General features: G+C 39.0%; 1 long non-coding RNA gene across 1 annotated transcript; it reads right to left on the bottom strand.

Annotated features, from left to right (window-relative positions):
- Window positions 1–513: 513 nt before the first annotated feature.
- LOC136991125 (uncharacterized) lies at window positions 514–8,636 on the bottom strand. Its single transcript, XR_010883159.1, has 3 exons — window positions 8,372–8,636; window positions 3,966–4,062; window positions 514–613 (listed from the first exon to the last, which is right to left on the bottom strand). It is a non-coding gene; the product is annotated as an uncharacterized lncRNA (long non-coding RNA).
- Between the last annotated feature and the right edge of the window lie 216 nt (window positions 8,637–8,852).

Genomic DNA, 8,852 nt, shown 5'->3' with positions numbered 1-8,852 from the left:
TGATTCCTCAATCTTCATCTGTAGAAATGGGATAGGCCAATTTCAACATCTTCCTGCTGTTTTTACCCTCCTTCACAACTAAGCTTTGACTCATATTCTCATGTCTTTAACACAGAACATTTACATCATCTGTGTTTTTAAATGTTTTAGGTAACACAAGGAAGACTTCTTGTTAAAGCTAGTTAAAATAGTGGAAATACCTCCTTTTGTTCAACTAAACCCTCTCTTTTTCACCTGTGATTATTTTTAAAGGAAATTGAAGGCAAGTTGGTATGTGTATGAGAAAGGAAAAACACAGTATTTTTCTATTTTTGTAAGAAATTCTTCAATTGCAGTAAATTCATTTATGTTCTAAAAACAACTAAACAATAAATATTTGTTTCAAGTTTTTAATACTAGTATTTTGACACAGAGAAAAAAAGGAAATCCCATTACCTTTATGTATTACTGATTTTGGGTCATCTGTTTATTATTAATTCAAACAGTTGCCTTAGGGAAAAGAAAATCCTTACAAATTAATAAGAAGGCTACATTTGGCACTCCTCCTCTTCTGCTCCACAGCTCCCTTTGCCTTCCTTGTTCAGTCTCATCTCTGCACACATAAAGCATAACCCTAAAGGAGAATAGGGAAGGGTGATAGATGATCAGTCTTGCCTTACAGGGAGAGAAAGAGGTGCCGTCAGCTGCTGCTTCTCCACTTGCCCTGCCAGTCCCTTGTCCTAAACCCTTTCCCCCTCCCATTGCCCTTTCGCTTTCCTTTCACACTGGACACCAGCAGGCCTTTCTGCCAGCAAACATGGGCTACTCCCTTGGGCCTTCAGCAGTCTGTTGGGCTCAGTCGCCAAAAAGCAGAGAATTGCTGCCTCTTGCAGGCTGACCGGATGCGACCGCTGCTGGGGTACTGCAGGCAGCCAGTGCCCAAGTCATTCCGCAGGTGGCCACTGGAACGTCCTAGTGGGCAGACGCTTCTATTCCTAATAAAGTCGAATAAACTGAATTATAACTAAATAACTAAATAAATGATTAAATGAAAAGTTGAATAAATGAAACATTATATATTCCAACTATAATGTAATTTTTTAAAAGAATAGTCTCTTAAGTAAACAGAAGTCACATTTGTGAGCTTGCAAGCAGAGTGCTGCAAACAAACTGTCTCTGTCATCATTTTAAAATACAATGCTGACAGATCTCTAACCTGACAGTAGCACTAAACAGGATTAACCACTTTAACATCTCGGGTTTCATTTCACTGAAATGGAAATAAGTGCTGTTCACATGAAGAATGGCATTTGTCATATTATTCATGCCTGCAATGGCCTCTCAGAGTGATATGGTCTGTCACATCATACCAAACAATGCACAATTTTAAACTAAACTTTCAAGAGTGCTTCAATGCTATTACTATCAGTGAAATCTTCTTTTAGTCTTGGTGTACTAATTGAAACATACAGCAACCCAGCTCAAAGCGCCTGATATGCCTCACTTTAAAGCAGAATTTTGCGTTCACTCTTATGGAACACATTTATTTAGCACTTAGCCCATCACCAATTAATTCCATTTTGTATCATCTGCATTTCATCCAGGGTATTTTCACCTTATTATAACTGGTACAGTATAAGCAGGACTCATACAGTAGTAATTTAGAGGCCTGATGCTTTTGATGATGAATTAGTGATCTTGTAGCCAACTTTAACAGCTCTTTTTCCTGGCTCTCCCAGGTCACGGCTGCTGTGCTGCCCTAGAGGCAGCCCAGACGGCTAACTTACACTTCTTTCCCACTCCCTGATCGCCAGCTGGACTCCCACTTGGGCTTCTTAACCCTCTTCTGACTAGCCCTGTGGGACAGTCCATGAGCCATGCACATTATCCAATTCACTCCCTTCTGCGAGGAAAGCTGAGGAGCCACGGGAAGTTGTCATCCGGTGCCAGCAGGGCAAGGAGACAAAAGAAAATGTCAGGGACCTATCTATAGCAAATGGCAAATCCCACAGCGGAAGTTCTCAGCTCTGTGCCATAACAGAAAAAATATTGCATTCAGAAGCTTGGATTGTGGATTGTGCGGCTCACAGGCTACAACATCGCATTGGCTAAAAATTATTCATTTTCTCAAAGTCTTTCCCCAGTCGGAAGAGCTGAATTTGTATTTTTTGTTAAACCACACAGGTGATTTGAACTTTTCTTCTCAGACATGCCCACCGTGGGACAGAGAATGAAAGTCACGGGTAGCTGGAAGCATGGGTGTTAGGCAGCAAATCCCCCTGGCCAGCTGGATAAGCCCCAGTGGCAGGGACTGGTCTGAACAAGAAACTTGGCAGTGTTAGGAGAAAGCACTGATTTCAAAGTCAGGGATTATTAGCACATCTTGTTTGCTTTATTTCTTAGGGAAGGGGGTGCTCTATTTTACTTTAACTTCATTTTTACTTTTTAACAATAGCCAAAGGAGAACTACTAAGAAATAGTAAGACTTTGCTCACTTGTTAAATGTAAACCTGGAGTTAGGATAGCTGCCTTTGTGATAACTAAATAGCTTAAATAGCATTCATATTCAGAAAATTAACTGTTGTGTTTGCATGAAGCTTGCAGTACCCACTGAAGAAATTCTTACCGGTACACATAGGGAAACCAACTGCATTAAGAGAAAAAAGTGGTAAGTTGCTTCACATTCCCTACTGTTATGAAGAGCATCTGAACTAAATGAAATTTAATAATCATAAATATTAACTATTGAAAATGAAATCAGAATTTGGGTCAGCTGCATTGCTATAATATTTGTTGGCGTGTAAGAATTAGTATCTTGGATGTGAATTATAACTTTTACATTTGGCCCCCTGATACAATTCACTGATCTGGATTATTATCAGACAGAAGTAAAGGTTTTGTTGGTTGGTGTACTGCTTTTTTTCAAAGTCCATGCTTATATCCATTCCATACAATGGTTTCTCTCATTTTATTCATGTGTATTATACTAGTAGGAATGCTTCCTACCTCATTTACACATATAGTGCTGCTTCACTGAAATTGTCTGCAGTCAAGGGTTGATTTTGCTGCAGTTCTTAGATACAAACACAAAAAAAAAAGGTTAGGAAAGATTTTAATTCTCAAAATAGGATATTTTAAATCAGAAGTTCTGAAAGCGTTTGATTCACAAAATTTCAATTCAAATGTAAGGTTCTTTATGTGAAAACATTAGAGAAAGAAAGGGTCAAAATGGGATATTTTGAAAAACTGAAACAAAATATTTCCTTCTGCTGAAACATAGTGTGATTTGGTCAGTTTATGAATATGCTCAAGATTTTGATTTTTTAGCCTGAATAAGGATGGAGAAAATATCTGAAAAAGGGAAAATTCTTAGGGAAGAAAAAACAAATTTCTGCCTAGCCCTGCATGTTATTTACCTGAATCAGCCTGAAGCTGCAGAGAACTTAATAGCTGTCAGTAAAAAGAGCCTCCTTATCACATCAAATTTTATCCTCTATTTTGGTACTACAAATCTATCACAGGTTTTTGCCCCTGACATTTTTCAAGTAAGCATCTTTTCTTTTTGCTTGATATCGTGCGGGAAGAAAGCAGCCTATGTAAGTACAAAAACAAAGAATGTAAATTCATTTCCCCTTCCTGGGGAAATTTTAATTACTATCCTTCCAATGGCAAAAGATTACTTATAGCTCAGGTCTAACTTATCTGAAATCAGTTCCTCTATGCTTTTCCCCCTATCAATCAACTTCTAACTAATACAGTAATATTTTTACAACTAGTGTGGCCAAGATTCTGGTTCAACTTCTGAGAGCTTTGTGTACATCAGAAAAGCTATTTTCAGGTTTGCAGCCATGCAAATGAAAATAACATAACTCCTTTTCTTTCAATACAATCAGTTCCTGCATGCATATCTATGCACATTATGTATATACTGTAAGTTCTTATCATTAAATGAAACTATTTTAGAACGTTTGAATTTAGTTACTTACTATAGTTGCAGTGAATGTTCTTTACACTTGTCATCTATAATTATTTCTGTTCTTAATTTACACAGTTTAAAAATTGTGAAGGAGGTGATGGCGTTTCCTACAAGCAGGCAGAAAAGAAAAAAAAAGGAAAAAAATGTTACTGAAAGAGTAAGTCGCACTTTGGGCCCTGGAAGACTTCCGAAGCTGTTATTCAGACATTCCCACTCAACATAATTTCTCTACTCTGAAAAAGATAAGCTTCTTTGTCAGAACAAAATGTTACCTTGCTTTCAGATATAAATCTACATTTTCTGTTGAATTCACATAAGAGTAGAGGTCAGACCTATTTATGTCTAAATTATGGTGCTCTCTACATAGCGCAATTGTGCAACCTCTCATATCTCTACAATATACTTACTTATACAGGACAATCATATTGTGACAGCTTGAATGAAGGAGGACTCAGAAATTATGAAGGCAGTTTAAACTTGTTATTGAAACAATTTATTTTTGGAAGCTAATAGCACGTTCATTGTTGCAGAAACAATAAAATCCTTTCCCTGAAGAAGCAGATCCTTTTAAATGGCCTTAAAGAAAGCTTACATTCATTGAATCATAGAGGTGGCAGGGAATTGGAAGGTCACTCAGTCCATCCCCTGCCCCAAGGTGAGTCTATCTGTTCCACTTCTGACGGATGGCTGTCTAACTGTTCTTAGTCCAATGTCGAAGGCTCCACAACCACCCAGCCAACCTTCTTCCCTATCCTTATCATCAGCTTTTATTTTTGAGTCTTTCTTGCTGCTTTTCACATTTATTCTTTCTTGACCCACCCACTAAGGACCCAGAGAGCAAATTGTTACCTTCCTCCTTACAGCAGTCTTTTAAGTATCTGATACATATTTGTATCTCTATCTATGCATGCTATTCTCTGTTCTTCCTCCTTCCCCCTGTCAGTCTAAACTCCCTTTTTTTTTCTTTTTTTTTCTAAATTTCCTCCTAAGGCATATTTTCTAGATATCTGGTCATTCTAATTGTTCTTTTCTACATTATTCATGGTCTATATGTTTCTTGAAGCCAGACAGACCACTGCTGCTGACCTTTTCTAGGGCCATCTAAAGCAGACTAAATGTTTCACAAAGAAGCTATGCCTCTGTTTCTATATCCCTGTATGCGGTTTGACTTTTTCACTGCAGCACTCTAACATTGTCACCTTGTGTTCAGATTGTGATTTACATAATTATAGATCTTTTGCTTTTGCACATAATAGCAGATCTTTTTCTGCAGAACACCCAGTAGTTCCCCATTTCCTATTTGTATAACTGATCATTCCTGCCTCAGCTCAGTAGCATGCACTTATCCCTGTTGAGTATTACCCTCGCTTTTTCAGATTCTATCTCTAGTTTGTGAAAATCCTTTTAAATCCTACATCTATCCTCCAGCATACTACAGCCTCCCAGTTTGGTATCATCTGCAGTTGTGCAAATATGTTCTCTGAACCATTGCTGAATATAACACCCTTCCATTTTGACAGTGAGCCACTGGTAGTAGATCCCTAAATATCTTAATCTAGATTCTGGTTCTCATGTTTGCTTAAAGAATTTCATATGATATTGTGTCAAAAAACTTACTAAAGTCAAGATACATGACATCCAATAGTTCTCATCCACTGACAACTCCTCTTACTTTGTTGCAAGAAATATTAGATTTCTTTGACATCTTTTCTTCTTCACAAAGGTATGTTGGCTGTTATTCGTTGCCTTATAGGTGCTTTCAGATAATTTGCTTATATATGCTTCGGTATTTTTTCTGGGCACTGAAATGGATTGGTATATAATTTTCAACCTCCTTCTTTCCCTCCTTTTCAAGAATACTATTTGTCCTTTTCTGTCCTCTAATATCCCTCCACTACAAATTCTCAAAGATAAACACTAGTAAACGAGATTTCATCAGCCAGCTCCTCAAGCGCAGCTGATCAGGAAGCAGCTAATTTGTCTAAATAATCTCCCACTTGGTCCTTTGGTAGTCAAGTCTGAAATTCTACTGTTCTCCCTAATATTAATAACAACCAACTTTTAAAAATCAAACTAGGTAAAAAAAATACTAAAAAGCTTGGCTTTCTCAGTGTCATCAGTCAATAACTTTCCAGTTCTGTTTGACAGTGGAGTAATCATTTGCTCGATCTTTTCTATTTCTGGTAATATACGTAGACAGAATGATTTCCTGTTATTCTCAATATCACTTGCTAGCTGCATTTCATTTTGTGCCTTCTTTTTTTCTGATTTCATCCTGCATGATCAGACTACACTTCTGTAGTTGTCCAAAGTAACCTGACCCAGCCTCTGTTTTCTGTACGCTTCATTCCTGTGTCTGAGGTTCAGGAAGAGATTGTGACAGCCAGGTTGACCTTTTACTATACTCCTTACATTTTCTGTGTGAAGGGATAGCATTCACTTACACACAATATTATTTCTTTGAGGAACTGCCAACTCTCTTAAACATCTTTTTAATTTGCATGAACCTTCCAGACATGAAAGAGTGTTATAAGTTCATTGGAGTCTACCTCCATGAAACGTCTTGTTTTTATTTTGCTGTTATTGCTCCTTTCTAAAATCAGGGACTCTCCCTACAAAGAAACTGTGAAGCCAAATATATATATATATATATATATATATATTTGTGTGCATGTACACACACACACATAACTATCTATCTTTGTAAAGAATACTCAGAGCTTAAAAATTGCCTGGAACTTTCTCAAATAATTCAATTTAATACCTTTTAAAAGCCAATGAAAGGTGATAGGTGATTCTCCAGAAAACTACCTCATCATACTGCTGGAAAATGGAAGCAAGCAGGACTCCTTATTCCTTTCCTAATGATTCTGTAAGGAAATTGTTTGCTTTGCATTAGCTATAGCTAGTAAGTGAAAGACACATGTGAAGGTACTGTGCACCCATTTGGCTCCTAGATTAGAAGAGAGCTTTAAAAGAGTTTTCTTTTGTTCTGCTCTTAATCTTTTTACTGGTGATGTGCTCTGTGATCTTGTAGATATTTATTCTTCTGTCTATTGCTTATTCTCAGCTTCACAACATCAGCGGTCTAAATAGCAGGATTAATGCTGCTCAGGCTTCCTGATTTCAATCTCTTGGGAAAATTATGAGCAGGTCAAGGACTGCAGCAGTTCACATTTGACAAGCTCTGCAACAATAGCTGCAGAAACTAACAGTATGGTCACCCATTGGCTCACAGTCAATGAATTCTTCAGATGTTATATCTAGCATTGGCCTGAGTTTAAAGTGTACCTTAAAAATATGTTTTCTTTTCTTCTACCTCTCCCATGGAGTTATTCTGTGATTCTTGACATATTTCTGTATCCACCTCTAAAAAGGACATGAGCTTTCTTTTATTTTCCTACATAAGTTTAATATGACAGAAAAGGAAAAAATATTTCCAGTTAAACAGCAATCCATCTATTATTAGCACAACACACTTGGCTATCATTATAAGGATTTTATGTATATATATTTTATATATATACACACAGAGCAATCTCAGTATTTGTCTTTCTCTTGTATACTTTTTAATCACTTGGATTTGCATATTTTGCATACTCATTTCTCTCATATTGTCTAAACATTTCTGATTTGTGGCAAGCACTCGTTTTCCTGTGTTTCTGAAGAACCATCTACTACTTAGGAGAATGTTTAAAATGAATTATTAGTAGTCACTTGCAATGTAGGCAGGATATTAATGTGGTCTGTATGAATTTGACTTTCATATAGAACAGTTTGTGGTTTTCGGGGTATATATTTGGGTTTCCTTTTATTTCTGTGTATTTTTTTCATTAAAAACATCCTGGGGCTTCACTCCCATGATCTTAGTTTAGTTTTGGATTCAAAATTTCACTTTTGAGTGATGTAGGCAGTGAAGATAACGCTTAGGCAGGGGAAGTCCAAAACTTTGGTGATATTAAAGAGATGAATTCTCACTAGTTTGATATAGTTATGGCTGCATGCCTCTGGGGGTCCGAACTAAAATACCTGTGGCTTATAAAACGGGAACTTACCCTCCTATAATACCAAGGAAGTACTTTTCAACTATTATGCAATATTTATAAACGCAGATCTCTAATAACTGTAGAAAATGCCTCAAGTAGCTGGGCAGATTTTAATATGCATTATATGATTGTGATCCTATGCATGCATGTATAATGTGGAATATTATTTATGCAGCTGCATTGATCTTGTTAGTTAGACCTTTACGCCAACAGCACATTTAATACATGCGTATAGCTATCATGAATTATAGCTGTGGCTGTGATGTATTCTGACAGTTGGCTGACATTCCCTATTATAAAACCTTGCCTTTAGTTGCTCGTAAACTTGCCAGATTTTAACCATTTACAGTGAAATTTCCCATATAAATACCTGCCTAAAGATAACTTCTTTTCCTGGCCGAAACGGGTCCGGGGTGCGGCCGGGGTCCCGCACCGCGGAGCCCGCTGCCGACGCCAACGGCTGCCGGCGGCCGTTGCTCTGGCGAGCCCTGCTCCTTCCTCCCCGCGGCAAGGGGGACGGTGACACTTGGCCGGTCGGCGTTTTTTGCCGTTCCTACGAAAAGCCTCCCACGGGCGGTCGCCGTCGTCCCTCCGGCCGCCCCCGAGGAGGCGAAAGGGAGCCGGGCGGGGGCCGCCTCCTGCCCCGCCGCCACGCGCAAAATGGCTCCGCGGCGCCCGCCCCAGCCGGGGACGGGAAGGCGCCAGATTTGAACGCGGGCGGAGCGCGGGGAGGGAAGCGGGTGGCCGGGGCCGAGGAGAACTAACGGAGAAGGGAGCCCGGGGAAGGGGCTCGGCGAGCCGCCAGACGGGACGGCCGGGGCGAGGCGAGGCGGCGGGACCGGCAGCGCCTG

Source organism: Apteryx mantelli, chromosome 1, assembly GCF_036417845.1.
Source record: "Apteryx mantelli isolate bAptMan1 chromosome 1, bAptMan1.hap1, whole genome shotgun sequence".
Classification (NCBI taxonomy): domain Eukaryota; kingdom Metazoa; phylum Chordata; class Aves; order Apterygiformes; family Apterygidae; genus Apteryx; species Apteryx mantelli.
This window is presented reverse-complemented; position numbering and strand designations above follow the sequence as displayed.